The sequence below is a fragment of the Halyomorpha halys genome, unplaced genomic scaffold (assembly GCF_000696795.3).
Source record: "Halyomorpha halys isolate HHAL.00 unplaced genomic scaffold, Hhal_1.1 Scaffold1791.1, whole genome shotgun sequence".
Classification (NCBI taxonomy): Eukaryota; Metazoa; Arthropoda; class Insecta; order Hemiptera; family Pentatomidae; genus Halyomorpha; species Halyomorpha halys.
Window position 1 is genome coordinate 164,296 of NW_027105162.1, and position 14,740 is coordinate 179,035.

Genomic DNA, 14,740 nt, shown 5'->3' on the forward strand with positions numbered 1-14,740 from the left:
TAATTTTTCATAATAAATTAAATTAAATTATTTAAAGTTTGTCCTGAAATTCAAGTACAGTTGCAAAATAATTGTATAAAATGTTGTTAGGTTTTCAATAATAAATTAAATATTTTATTTAAATCTCTTCAGTATAATATAAAGGTATTAGGTACTCACAACAGATATTTTCGATCTTTGGAAGATGTTTTTTTTTAGAAATTTTCCAACTTTTCTCTTCCAAAGTATATAAAGGGAATATATAATAAGGACCAATTGAAAATCAGTCATCTTGCATAACTAGACTAATATGATTTTTTTTAAAAATGTAATATTTAAAAGTAAAAAAAGTAAACAAGAACATTATAAAATTAATTTTATTAAAAGTTTAAGCGTTTGGTAGTTGGGACATTTATTTCAGTTGTATTATTGTTAATTTTCTGACGCAATTTCAATAAAAATAAAATAATGTCTAAAATGGATAATGAAAAAGAAACCCGTGCCGACAATTTATCTGATAAATGTAGTGATAACATTGAGTTTTGCAACATTTCCCTCAACTCCATACTGGAAACTGTTTTAAACCTGTCATTCATGAAATTAAGGACTCGAAAATAATTCACATTATCTAATAAAAAAGATAATAATAATTTTGTGTTTTCAGTAATTCATTTCAAATGTTGTTTTTTACTTCTGAAAAAAAAATTATTAATTTATATATAAAGATGAATTTGTTTTGTATCATTTTCAAATATTTTGCTGAAATATATATGATTTTTAACAAGTTATGTTGTTTTTATATAGACCATATCGTTTCTACTAACAGTGTCGAAAATTCCTGCATTTCGAGAATCGGTAGAGCAAAAAACTACCGGACGAATATTTGTTAGGTAAAAAAGTCCCTCAGTTCCTACATTATTAACATAAACCTCTAGGTCTCCATCTCATAACCGTATCTTCCAGATCCTAGGAATATATTGTAACGTTGAAGGGTACTGTAATGTTTCTACATAGGAGCTCTGGGGTCACATATTTCGATCACGGACGTGCATATAGGGACCAGATTCTTATTTGGAAGGTCTTTTTCTCTGTATTCAAGACTGAATTCATAACTTCAAGCTTTTTCCAAGTTTAAAATTCATCTTGTATCAGATCTTTAGTGTTTCCGTTGTTGTCTAGCTTACCGTAATGAAATAATTAAGGTACCAATTTTTTTATTAATGATTTATCATTTTTAATCACTTAAGACGGAGTTTATATTTAGTAGCGATGAGAACAAATGATGTAATCCAAGAAGCAGGATTCACTAAATACCTAATAAGAAACGCGATTCAGAACATTAAGTACGTGTTAGGAATGAAATTGGGTTTGTGAAGTATAATGCATAACTTATCACCAAGACTGCGATATTGATTCTCAATCACCAAGTTGTACATTTCTATTTCCTTTTAACTGTTGTTGAATGTTATCTAGTTTGCAAAAAAAAAAAAAAAAAAAGTATTAAAATAAATGGTTTCTAATGAGAGTTAAGAAAAAATTAGAAAGTCAATAGGAGAGAAAGGAATACTTTATTCATGCTGCCCAAATATATCGGGTTGCTACATTACACAGCATACTGATCAATCCGTGACTGGACAAATATAAGTTACATATTTTTACATGATATAATATAATACATAGAACATTTTTTTTTCTTCCACAGTTTTCTTTTACTTTTCTTTTACAATTAATACCAGTCTACAAACTAACTACAAGTTTTTCAATTTATTCCTTTTCTTTTTCTTTCCCTTCCATTTCACAACCCCTATTTCATTTGATCAACAAATTCCCCAACATAACAAATATTAAAATATTTAAAATAATAAACCGAAGGTTCAATGCTAATATCGTTCTCTACATCTGTCCTGTGAATACAAACCCAAATCTACTAAATCAACCTTAACAAAGCTCCCATCTATGTTTCGGTCCACCCCTCGAAGGTTTAGCGGCCGGTAAAGTTTTTATTAACATTTTAGGAATCCATACTAGAGAGAAAGTTAATAGCTTTGTAAATTCTAACTTTTACGTTTGTGGACAGAAGGTGCAAGCTATGCAATTTCGAAATTGAAAAATAACAAGCATTTCTGCCTATAACCTCGCTTTTGTTTCCTCATCAATTCCGTTTTATTAATACCTAAACCTATATTCTATCTGTGCAAATGTATTTCCTCCTATATCTATATATCCGAAATTTCTCCCGTTTCTACTGTTAACTATATATATTGTTTTATACGTAATTATTTCGTTCGCTTTTTACTTGAGTTTCCTAACTCATCTACCTCCCATTTATGTTTCGGTCCACCCCTCAGAAGTTTAGCGGTCAGTAAAGTTTTTATTAACATTTTAGGAATCCGTACGTTACTAAGTCCCACGACCTCACACACCCTTCTTATTAGCCGCAACGCTATAACCTGAATTATACATTATTTAACCAGGTGCAGTTCCCTCGATCCAGCGTTGTTTTGCCTTCTAATGTCACCAGTTAACTCATCTTTCTCCAATCCAAATAAATGAAAATATTGATAATACTTTAACTCATCCTTTTTCGGTCCTTTGACTTTTATTTTAATCACTAGCTGTTCTTGGCTTCAGAAGTATTCGTAATCGTGTAAAGAACTGACAAAATGGCAAACAAAATAATAAAATATAAAAATCTCTTACATACGTCATTGAAGTTTATTTATAATTTTAAGAAAATATAACTACGCTTTTTGATTAACAACGTAACTCTACGGTTATCGATACAGGTCATTGAGACCTAAAAGTGTAGTTTCATTCACACAAAAGAAATTGCATTTCAACACTAATCTCTCTCTCTCTCTCTCTCTCTCTCTCTCTCTCTCTCTCTCTCTCTCTCTCTCTCTCTCCCCCTCTCTCTCTCGGATTAATAAAAAAGTCATTCGGAGCAATTAAATCTGGCTGGCTTGACATAACATTTAAATTAACATGGTGTGTTGATTGTGAAAAAAAGTTCATCAAATTTAGCCGCTACTAAAAACATTGGAATGGGACTGCAATTACCGCGCCCGTTGGGGTTAAGTGATACTACAACGCTCATTAACACTTTTCCTGATAAATATCATCAACAGGTGTGATTTGGTTTCTTCTCCTAGTCCCTATTTATAATCCCTAAAGCCGTCAGCTATCATTTTAAACCTTAAATGTTTATCTGATGTTCTGTCTAATTAAAATTAATTTGTTGCCTAAAATCTTTGCTATGTAATTCAAAATAAAAATGGTGTCAAAGAGTAAATTAAAATAAAAAAGATATGTAAGGTTGTTAATCTCTTAATGAACCACACATTTAACATGTGATAAATCCATTTTTATTTTGTATTTCACACTATTTAGGTTTTAAACGGTGAACCACTCAAAACGTAATATAAGAATAAGATTGAAAGAGAATAAATTATTGTAACAAAAATTCTGTGCAATATTCCACCAAATTTATATATTTCTTCAAACCATTTATTATTACTTTTCTATCTTTTTAATGGCAAAATAAGTTTATTATCGGTAATTTATTTACAATTTATTTTTCTGTTTTATGTTTCATAATTTCTATAAACAGATAATAACTACACTCCTTTAGTAGAATTAGCTTGGCCGAGCAGGTCCTGGTTATTCAAATGATTGTTTAATTACGGTTAGTCATCAAAATAATTATAATTATTTAGTAATAATTACTTTTAAAATTTAAAGGGCAATTAACGAATTTTATTCAAATAATCAGAAAGATACAAATGGGTTTAAAAATTGTATACATGTTTCTTCATTTCGAACTTGCGAAAAATTAAGAATAAGATGAAACATGTATTAAAATCCACCTTATATCTTTCTCGAGATTGATTCGAAAATAGTAATTAAAATTAATAAAATAAAGGAAATGAAAGCGAGGTTAAAGGATGGAAATGCTTGTTATTTATTAATTACAGAATCGCTTAGCTGGCGCATTCTGTACAAAACTTATAAATTAGAATTTACTAAACTAGTATCCTTCCTATTATTCTTTATGGATGAGAAACGTGGTCTCTTACACTAAGGGAAGAACATAGAATTTAGAAGGCTTCACAACGCTGAATTGAAGGAACTGCTGCCAGGTAAATATAATTCAGGTTAAAGCATTGAGTATGTCTGATATAGTAAATTTAGTTTGGAGGGGTGTGGACAGATTTATGTTGAGAACGGTTGGTGGCATCAGCATCGAACCATCGGGTTCACTAAGCCTTTGTTATTCAAATTTAAACTATGAAAGAATATTCCATTACATTGGCTAAAAGTATTTACTTAGTCGTTCTTATTTTATTCAATTCCTCTATTTTTTTTTTACTGGTACTGGTTAAATATTTCTAAGTTTAACGTAATTTTTACAGTTAATCTTCATGTGTTTGTACTTTTAATTACCAATTTATATTATAACAGATGCAAATATATACTTAGAAGAAATTATAATAATATATTATGATTAAGTAATAGTTATTAAAAAGTACTGTATTATTTAAATAAAAATAAAAATGAAGGATAAATTATGACACAGTGTGTTTATGTAAATCATGGTATAATAGCAATTATTAAATATGTGAGGTCATCCACGAAGCTAGATGAGCTTACGTGAACCAGCGCCACAACCATCTGTATTGGGTAAGGATCTGGTTCATCTTTATTCATAACCATGTTTCTCAGCCCAGAAAGCCAATCCATGTCAGAATGACAGGTTTCATCCAGGAAGAAATCTCTTATTATCTTGGAACTGACATATAACATAACATCGCTTAAGATGTAATTTCTCGTTAGTATGAAAAAAAAAACTGTGTGCTATTTCTATAACAATAATAGTAAATATTATTTTACCCCGAAGATTCGATGCCGATACCACTAACCACTGGTTACATATATCTGTCCAGTGAGGACCGTCCTAATTCAAATCCAAAAAATTAATCCTCCCATCTACGCTGGAAGACTGAACTCGGATATTTACTAATCGGACCAGCTCTATACCAACTTTTAAGGAATCCAATCGTTACTAAGCCCTGCAATCTAACAAACTCATCTTATTCACCACAATTCTAACACAGGATTTAGTTTGATAGTTTTTCTTGTCTCCACACATCAGCAATCCCAAGTATTGATTTTTTATATAATGTAAGGAAGAATATAAGATAATTTATATTGTCTGTTCGAAATCTTTAAGATCGTAAGTAATTTTTCTGATCTGATATTATTTATTAGCCCATAACAATGTTTTTATTATAAGTATGACACCAACAAAAATTTTAATTAATATTTATTGGGTAAGAATACATTGAAAACTAAATGTTTTATCTTGATTATCCATTTTATTTGTAATGTTTTTAATATTATAATATACTATAATATTTTATTGACAAAGACGATACGTGACTTCGCAGTAAACTCGATTTTATTAATTTAAAAGCAAAACAATAGATATAGCAAGATCACAAACATACTCACAATAGAGAAAACATTAAACTGAATTTATATGAAAAATATTAAGAACATTAGTAAATTGTAGCAAGTGCACGCTTTCGAAATAAGTTAAAAGAAAACGGTCCAGTAAAGACCTGGCTTGAGAACTTTCCATCTTTGTAACTGGCAGTTCTTAATCAACAAACCAACATCCGTTCCTTCAGACCAGGATAAAAGTATTTACTTGCGAAATTTCAATATCCCGTACCACATCAACAGTTAATAAAGTTTGCTACAGCTTGTTTGATTTTCATTCATGCCCTCTCTTAAGCTTTTCTTCGAAGCCATCAGGTGGGATTATTCTATGTGTCATAAATCTAAAAGGTTTTTTACAAAATCATCCTTAGGTGTTGAAAGAAACTGTAAAATCTCGAACTACAATATTTGAACCATTGTTGAAGAAAAATTGCAAAGAAACTAACAGAAGCGAGCTTAATACAAATCCAAGCTCTCTGTGTTATACTGGAGTCCAAGAATACATGAGAACTTCTTTTTTCTAATGAATTGCACAATTATGTACACATCTCGGATATGTGAACATGAGTTCAAGTGAGCAGCTTGACTCAAAATGGAATACAATTAACTAGAATCCACCATGAATTTCACATGGCAAAAGATGGTTGTTGTTATTCGTTGTGGCTTTAGGGCGTAAAACCCAGAGGTCATCAACCCATGTTTCACATTTTAAAAGGTAAAAGATGGTAAAGGTGTTGGAAATGATATGAGGTACAAATGAGTTGACAGGAAACGTCCGACAAATTTATTCTAGGACATTCTCTTATCAAAACGTTTTTCATATTTTTAACTCGTGCATGTAATTTAAAAAAAAAACATTTAAAAAAACCGCAGGAGTGGACAACGCTACGAAGCTTTAGCTGACAAATAAAATAATTTTTATTATAAGCAACTTAAAGGTGGTTTTTTTTTTTTTTGGGAGGGGGTTAATTTTTTATAATTAATTACCAGTTGCTAACAGAAATAGTTAAATAAGAAATCAAACAGAGTGCACTGAAGGATTATTTCTTAATTACGGTTTTGAAAACAAACGCTTCTATCAGTAAACTTCTATCCACCAACAGAAGGAAAACAGTAGCCACACACTGATTTAGTGATTCACACTTTTTGGTAGTTTTTAAATTATTACTTATGTTTCTGTTGAAGGAAATTTCATTATTTTGTTTCGAACATAATATATCGTTATTCTTCATATCATTTTCCAACTTCATTACAATCAAAATCATCACATTTTTGATTACATGAAGTAGAGTTTCGGAATAAAAATAACCTATAATGAATTTATAATTTTTATCTCGCATTATACTTAGATGGAACTGATTTTTACAAAAATAAAATATATTATTTAGATTCAATAATATATTTAATTTTAGATCCCTTCTTACCGGCTTTAACCACCCGTAACCACTTCTGACAACTTGATAAACAACTTTAGTGGAAACTTTAGTTTCATGCAATTAGCTACGGTAAAAGAACGATAAGGAATTTATCGGTTGCTCGAAAAAAGAAAAAGATTAAAATTAAATCCATTGAGTTTAAAACTAAAAAGCGATTTAATTAACAACAAAAAAAAAACTTAGGGAATTATCAATATTAGTCACTCCAACGAAACCGTAAAATAGCGGATTTTAACCTTTTTTTAAATCTTTTGTAAAATATTAATTTATACATAGTACATAAACAAACCCCGAGGGAAAAAAATAGGTCAGCAAATAAATAGCCGGAAAACAGCAAAATTTTAAATAAATAATTATAAATTGTATATTTGAAAAATAATTTAGTAGTTTGACAGTAGTGAAACTGAAAATATCAATAAAAAAGTTACATAATTTTAAACATTAATTATCATTTTATATTAAAAATTAGTATTTAATTTTATTTAAATTTTTTTTCTTAGTCTTTTTAACAGATATTTAATATTAGATCGTATAAACTAAATTTTCATATCAGCAAATCTTCGGACTTGTATTTATTGTGTAATGTTACATTCTATCTTATATTTATAGACATGGCTATTGGTTTAATGTTAAGATAAGTAAGCCTACCACGGAGGGCGGGTTTCACGTCATTTTTTTTTTTCAATTTTCGCCACTTTTTATTAATTGCCCGATTTAGAACTAACATTCACACCATATTTACAAATATATAAATTAAATTATTATCAAATAAGAAAAAGGGAACATTAAACAAAATTTAACTTAAAATAAAACTTGAAGACATCAACTCTCATCACCGAATCGCAGCCGTCTACTTCAAAAACTCCAGATAGATCTCAAGACTCATCCCGGACTTACTCCGAGATCACAATCAAGAAAAAACAGGTTCGACATCTAACGGGTAAAATTACCTCCACCACACCCACTCCCTGTTCCAACAACCGAAACAGCTCCTTCACTGAGTACTTCCAATCACACAAACCATATCTCCATCCAGCTCCTGATCTATATCCTCATAACCAAACTCCAATGGATATAACTTCCATCCTCACATCATTCCTGAAAGATCTTCAAGAGACTATCAAACCCCTCATTAACCTTCTCACAAGAATACTACCTGAAATTCCACTTAATTTCCCACGATGAGCACAAAGCCCCTAGCTGTCATGTTATGGAATGCTAGTGGCCTACAAAATCACCGTGACGAACTCGACTTATTCCTACATGATAAACACATTGACATAGCCCTACTGACTGAAACTCATTTCACACACAGGAAACACTTTTACATACGTGACTACATCACTTATAGATCAGACCACTCAGACAACACTTCCCATGCTGGTTCTTGCATTCTTATCCACAAATCCTTACTCCATTCCCTTATTCCTTCCAATCCAACTGATGCTATCCAATCAACCTCGGTTATCATTTCAAACAGCCCTTTCCATGTTACCTTTTCAGCTGTATATTGTCCTCTTGGTAATAACCTTTCTTATAACCTCCTTGATTCCTTTTTCCGAACCCTCGGACCGCGCTTCATTACTGGAGGAGACTACAATGCTAAGCACCAATGATGGGGATGCCGCACATCCAACTCCCGTGGTAACATCTTATCCCGCGTTTCCACCTCCAACACCTATTCCATTCTCTCTCCCAAAAATCCGACTTATTGGCCAACATCCCTCAAAAAGCGCTCTGATATCCTAGAGATATTTATCACCTCCCTCCCAAGCCATTGTTGATTCCCTGGACGACCTTACATCAGATCATAGTCCAGTTCTTTTTTTTTTTTTACATTCAAGCTTCGTACTTAACCCTTCCGCTCCTTCATTGATTACAGGAAGAGTTGACTGGAACAAATATAAATGTAACCTGGAAATTAAACTAGATTTAAGCATTTGACTGAAGACAAAACAAGGCATTGAAGAAGCAATTGAAAAACTCACGTCAACAATAAGAACAAGCATAACTGACAATACTTCGACTAATAGAATTAATAACAATAAGCAAATTAACCTGCCACAGCATCCTATTAAGGGAAAAACGCAGAGCAAGATCGAAGTGGCACAGGACCATATTTCCAACTGACAAAACATATTACACCAAATTGACTAACAAACTTAAAGTAGAAATTAGAAAATTCAAAATTTAATTAACTTTACTGAGAAACGTACAACTACTAACAAATCATTATGGCGGACGACTAAATTTTTGCTGAATTTTAAAGACATTAACTATCCTCTTCTCACTGAATCCCAAAGCTGGACCAGAACTGACGATGAAAAATCGCAAATATTCGGACAACACCTTTCTAAAACCTTTATTCCGCATCCTGATATCCTTAACCCAATTCATCTTGAATGCATTGAAGCAGAACTAAATATTCCACCCTAAATGACCACTTCCATTTAAAGCATATCATCCATCAGAAATATCCAGTATCATTCAGAGATTACCTAACCGCAAAGCTCCTGGATATGACATAATAACATCCCATATCCTAAAACTTCTTCCTAGAAAAGCCATCCTATTCCTCACCTATATAACGGCGTTCTCCGTTCCACATATTTCCCTGACCCATGGAAATAATCTATAATCAAAATGATACCCAAGCCCATACATAAGCCAGCAGAATACCCATCCTCCTACCGTCCTATCTCTCTATTACCTATCATGGGCAAAATCGAAAAAATCTTTTGAAATACTTATACCCCATCCTTGATTCCAATCATATAATACCAGATCACCAATTTGGATTCCGAACCTCTCATTCCACTATCCAGCAATGTCATCGTGTAGTGGACGTTGTCTCGTCTTCTTTAGAGCGCGGAATGTGCTGCGTGGGAGTCTTTTTCGATGTAGTACAGGCTTTTGATCGAGTCTGGCACCCAGGACTGCTTTACAAACTCCGTAAATTCCTACCTCCTACATACTTTCTCATTATTCGTTCCTTTCTCACTGACAGATTATTTAAAGTCAACCACCTCTTTCAGTCCACTGGTGTTCCTCAGGGTTGTATCCTCGGTCCCATCCTCTACACAATCTATACAGCAGACATCCCAACCAATCCTAACACTATCCTCACCACGTATGCCGATGACACATGTGTGTTCGCTGTTAATAATAACCCTTTAATTGCATCCCAAACTCTTCAATCCCATACCACAGCCCTCGATGAATGGTGTCGTAATTGAAGGATTAAAATAAATTCCAACAAATCCCATCAAATTACCTTTATCCTACTTCGTAAACCTACTGACTATCCTACAGAATACTTCAATAATGTTCTCCTTACTCCTGTTGAACAGATCCGCTACCTTGGGCTACATCTAGACAAACGAAAAACCCGGAATCCTCACACAAGACTGAAAAGACAGGAAACTGCACGCCGATTTCGACTATTACAGCACTTACTAGATAAACGGTCCAAACTTCCAATTCATTTCAAAAGACTGATTTACATGACAATTATAAGGCCTATCTGGACATACGGCGTTGAGCTCTGGGGCTCCACTAAACCTTCGAATTCCTCTCGTATCTAATCCAAAATCCTTCGTAAAATCCTAAATGCTCCCTACTTTGTCACAAATAAAATCATCCACAAAGACCTTAATGTTCCATTTGTAACCGATCTAGCCCGAACCAGATACCAATCCCTCCATAACAAACTCCCTAAACACATTAGTTTCTAATCTTGCTTCCTCTGTTATATCGGACAATCCTCCGAAGCGTCTGAAAAGAAGATGGCCTCGAGACCTTATATTGTAAAAATGTTTTTAGAGTGCTACCATTGGGTAGTTTCTCTACATGCTTGTTCCATATTATTATGATTTCCTCAAATTTACTTGATGTATTTATGTACAGTTGTAAATATCAATAAATAAATTTTAAAAAAAAAAACTTAAAATAATATCTTAAGCACAATCTTTCCTATTTACAATATTAGAAATTCAGCCTGAGGAACTCTGAACCGAGCTTCCCTCCCCCACTTGAGAAGAAAAGAGCAGGACTCCAGAAGATCCCGGCGCTTCTTTCTCAACCGTGTCACTGGGTTGCAATTAAAGGTCGTTTTCAGACCTCCTCACAATACCTAAAAGACTCAAGTGAATATATTACGGTACTAATTAAACATATACTATGATCAATTAATGTATATCGAAACTATAAATTTAATCTAAACTGTCATATTCATACACTGTTCTCACATTTTTGATTAACTAATAGGAGGTCTTTTGTAATATAAATTTTAATGTTGAGATGGAATTCTTCCTATGAAACTTTGTAATTAAACAGCTTTAAAAAGTATCCAAAACACCACTTCGACATTGTATAGACGATATGAAAAATATACTTTTAAATAATGAGATTTGAATCAATTTTTCAGGCATTTAAAACGCAAGTGTCCATTTCCATTAGAAACTTTAGGAGGTTGCATTGCATCAAATAAATAGTCTAAAGAGCGTTGCACTAAGAACTACTTTTAAAGCTATCTCTTTTTCCAGAGATCGGGCAATTATCATTCTATATAAAAAGGAGGAAGAGGCTTAAAATGGGTCCGAAAAATGGCTGAAAGAGTTAAAAAAGGATTTAAAAAAAAGTGAAGAGTGCTCTAAGTGGCCATTGTGTAGTCAGAGTACAAACGGGCCGAGAAGAAAAAAAAAAAAAAAAAAGCGAGAGTGAAATAGAGAACAGTTCTCTAGTTAAGAGTGGTGAGGGTAGGCATTGTACTTAAAAGAGTCAGAAAGAGGTTTTATTCAAGAGGAAAAGGGACTCGCCTTGTCGTAAATTAATTTTGTGGCCGAGGTACGAGCGGCTTTTGGAATCGAGCCAGCCTCAACAGTCTGCGCTTCTTGCCCATTGTGTCGTCTGCCTTTTTACCTTTATTTTTTTGTAATCTGCTGCGTCCAACCTTCCATGTCCAACTTGGAACGGGGAACATCCTCCCGGCTAGAACAATGACAGCAAACATTGTCTGCTTGGCAGATTTATATCGGGCGTAGGAAATGCTTCTTCAACGTAATTTAAATGCAGAAACGATAAAAGGCTATGTGTACCAATGCCGATAAGGAACGGTAAAGACTATATTACACAAACAATAAAGAGATTTTATCAGGTCGAGAAAATATTTTCTTTTTTTTTTCAGTATAAAAAATGAGAAAAAAATACTTATTTGAGGTGATGACTGAAATTTTAAAAATCTCAATATAATCGTTAATAATTCATAGAAACTTCATCATAGTGAATAACAACAGGGTTTGTCCGCTATGTGGAGGTTTCTCATAACAAGAGGTTAATAAAAAAAATAGCAAAACAATTAAATAATAAAATTACGATTAAATTGCTACGTAACGGACACCAAGGGGAAAAATAATTTTGGCCGTTATACTATAATAGAATAATTTATATATTGTCGCTTTAGCTATGATATCTGATCATATCATAACTAAAGTCCGAAAAATGAATACTTTATATTAAAAATAACTTATTTTAAATGTTACAAACTATTCGCCAAAAATGTTATTATTTACGTTTTTCCCAAAAATAAGTAATACAAAAAATTTAGCTCTGTAGAGGAGTTAATAGTTCTGATAGGGGATAAATGAAAAGGGGTTCAAGTGCATTGAATGAGTGCCTTGTTCACTGGGACCTTCATAAAATTGTTCGTTTAAGGGTTTCCGTTAAAGAGGTGTATCAGTTAGGAGAAGTTCCATAGTATACTTTGAAATTATTTCTCCATTATATTTTATTATGTTAACAATTTAAAGTTAAAATTTAATTGTAAATTGATATATGTGTATTTAGCTGATAATATACGTGTCATCAGAAATAAGATACTGTAATAAGTGTTCCTGCAAAATGGACACAGGCGAGAGTGTATGAAGGCGTCACTTTTGCAACCTCTAATCTGCAGCGGTACAGTTCGATGCCGGCTTGGACAGGCTGATCTTTATTTCGTGGCGGTACCACACAATAAAAACTTGACCTTCCCACTCTGGTTAAAGTAGGGCACACGTCATGTTTAAGAAATTATTTCATTCCAAAACAGATTTATAGCATTTCACATAAATTTCAAACTAATTTTGAACGAAGGGTAGAATGGTATTCACATACCTTTTTTATCGTTACTATTTCTCATTCTTATCGTATATTCATCGCTATATTGATCACCAAGAGGCTACAAAGATTTATAAAGACATAAAACCTTTTATTTTATGGAATTTATAATTTTATATTTTCAATATGTTTTTCTTCCTTTTTTAGCCATATATAGAAATGTAAAATATTATTTACTGTTTTATTCCCGACAGCATCCCGGCCATAATCTCTCCTTGATTTAATCCACCGCCAACAATATCGACACAACGATAAATTATATTATTTATCCAGGATAATATCAAAAAAACATGAGAGGCCGTGGTGGAACATCATCGTGTTGAGGCAGTAAAATAAATCTCGGCCTTCATATTCAGACAATAAAAACTGAAAATAACCCGTCATTGATGTCCTGGTCGAAATAAAAACAATTGATTTTCGACTAAAAGTTAACAAATATGAAGTATGTAAGTATACTTACAGAAATTGTTATTATCACATTATTTCTTGGCCTTCTTACATGGCAAATTTCAATAGTAAATGTAAAACAGCAGAGACGTCACATTTAATAAAGGGTGTACTTAAGTTTTAGAGGTTTATTTTATAGATCGGTAATTCCAATTTATTTATTTTTTAACTGAAATACTTATAAATTACTGAAATTTGTGATATAAAATATTTGATGTGGGTAAGGCAAATTAAATTCTCAGGGTTTTTCTTCTTACCCTCCTGACGCAATAGGTTATTGAATACATAAAAATAGGACGCAGTTATATTTTTTTATTAAATAGATAAAAATGACAATTAATATATATGCTTATGTATTTAGGATATATATTTATGCATTTAAAATGGGAAGAGAAACCTTTAAGTTAGTTAAATCGAGCAATATTTTAAAAGTGCCTGAAATTCAAAAACGGCATGAAACCCTCCACACCCGTTACATGCCGTTTTTCAATTTCAGGGATTTTTAAAATATTGCTCGATTTAACTATCTTAAAGTTTCCCCTTCCCGTTTTAGGAAAATATTTCAAAAGTAATATAGGACCGGTGCTCCCCGGTCTTAAGGGGGCAGGTCCGGCGGGAAAGGATTGTCTTTTTTTTATGCTATGATCTCCTATTGTGAGATGGTGACATGTCGTACATCGACCAACCTACTCGCTATAATTGTCTGTTTGAGAAGTCAGATAAGTAAGGCTACCATGGAGGGCGGGAGTGGGGGGTTTCATGCCGTTTTTTCAATTTCAGACGCTTTTTAAATATTGCTCGATTTACCTATCTTAAAGGCTCCTCTTACCGCTTTAAGCTAATATTTTAAAAGTGATATAGGACCGTCGTTCCCCGGGGGTCTTAGCGGGATTTATTTATGGGCCGCCAGTAGCTCAGTGACTAGACACAATCTTACCAGGTTATTATATATATTTTTTTTTTTTTTCATACCCTCCTGTAATGATGTTATTGAATATTTGGTACATACATATAGGAGGTATGCTATATGTATATCTGGGTGTTAATGATACCTTGGATTGCCTTTTGGCATTATAAGGTTAGGTGAGGGGTCCAATGAAGGTTGTAACTTGGTTGGCAACGCTAGTGGATTATTGAAACGGGGAGGGGCCATTCCGCTGGTTGAATGGTGAAAATTTAGACCTCAGACTTGAAGAGTCTAAGGCCTTCCCTCGTCGAGG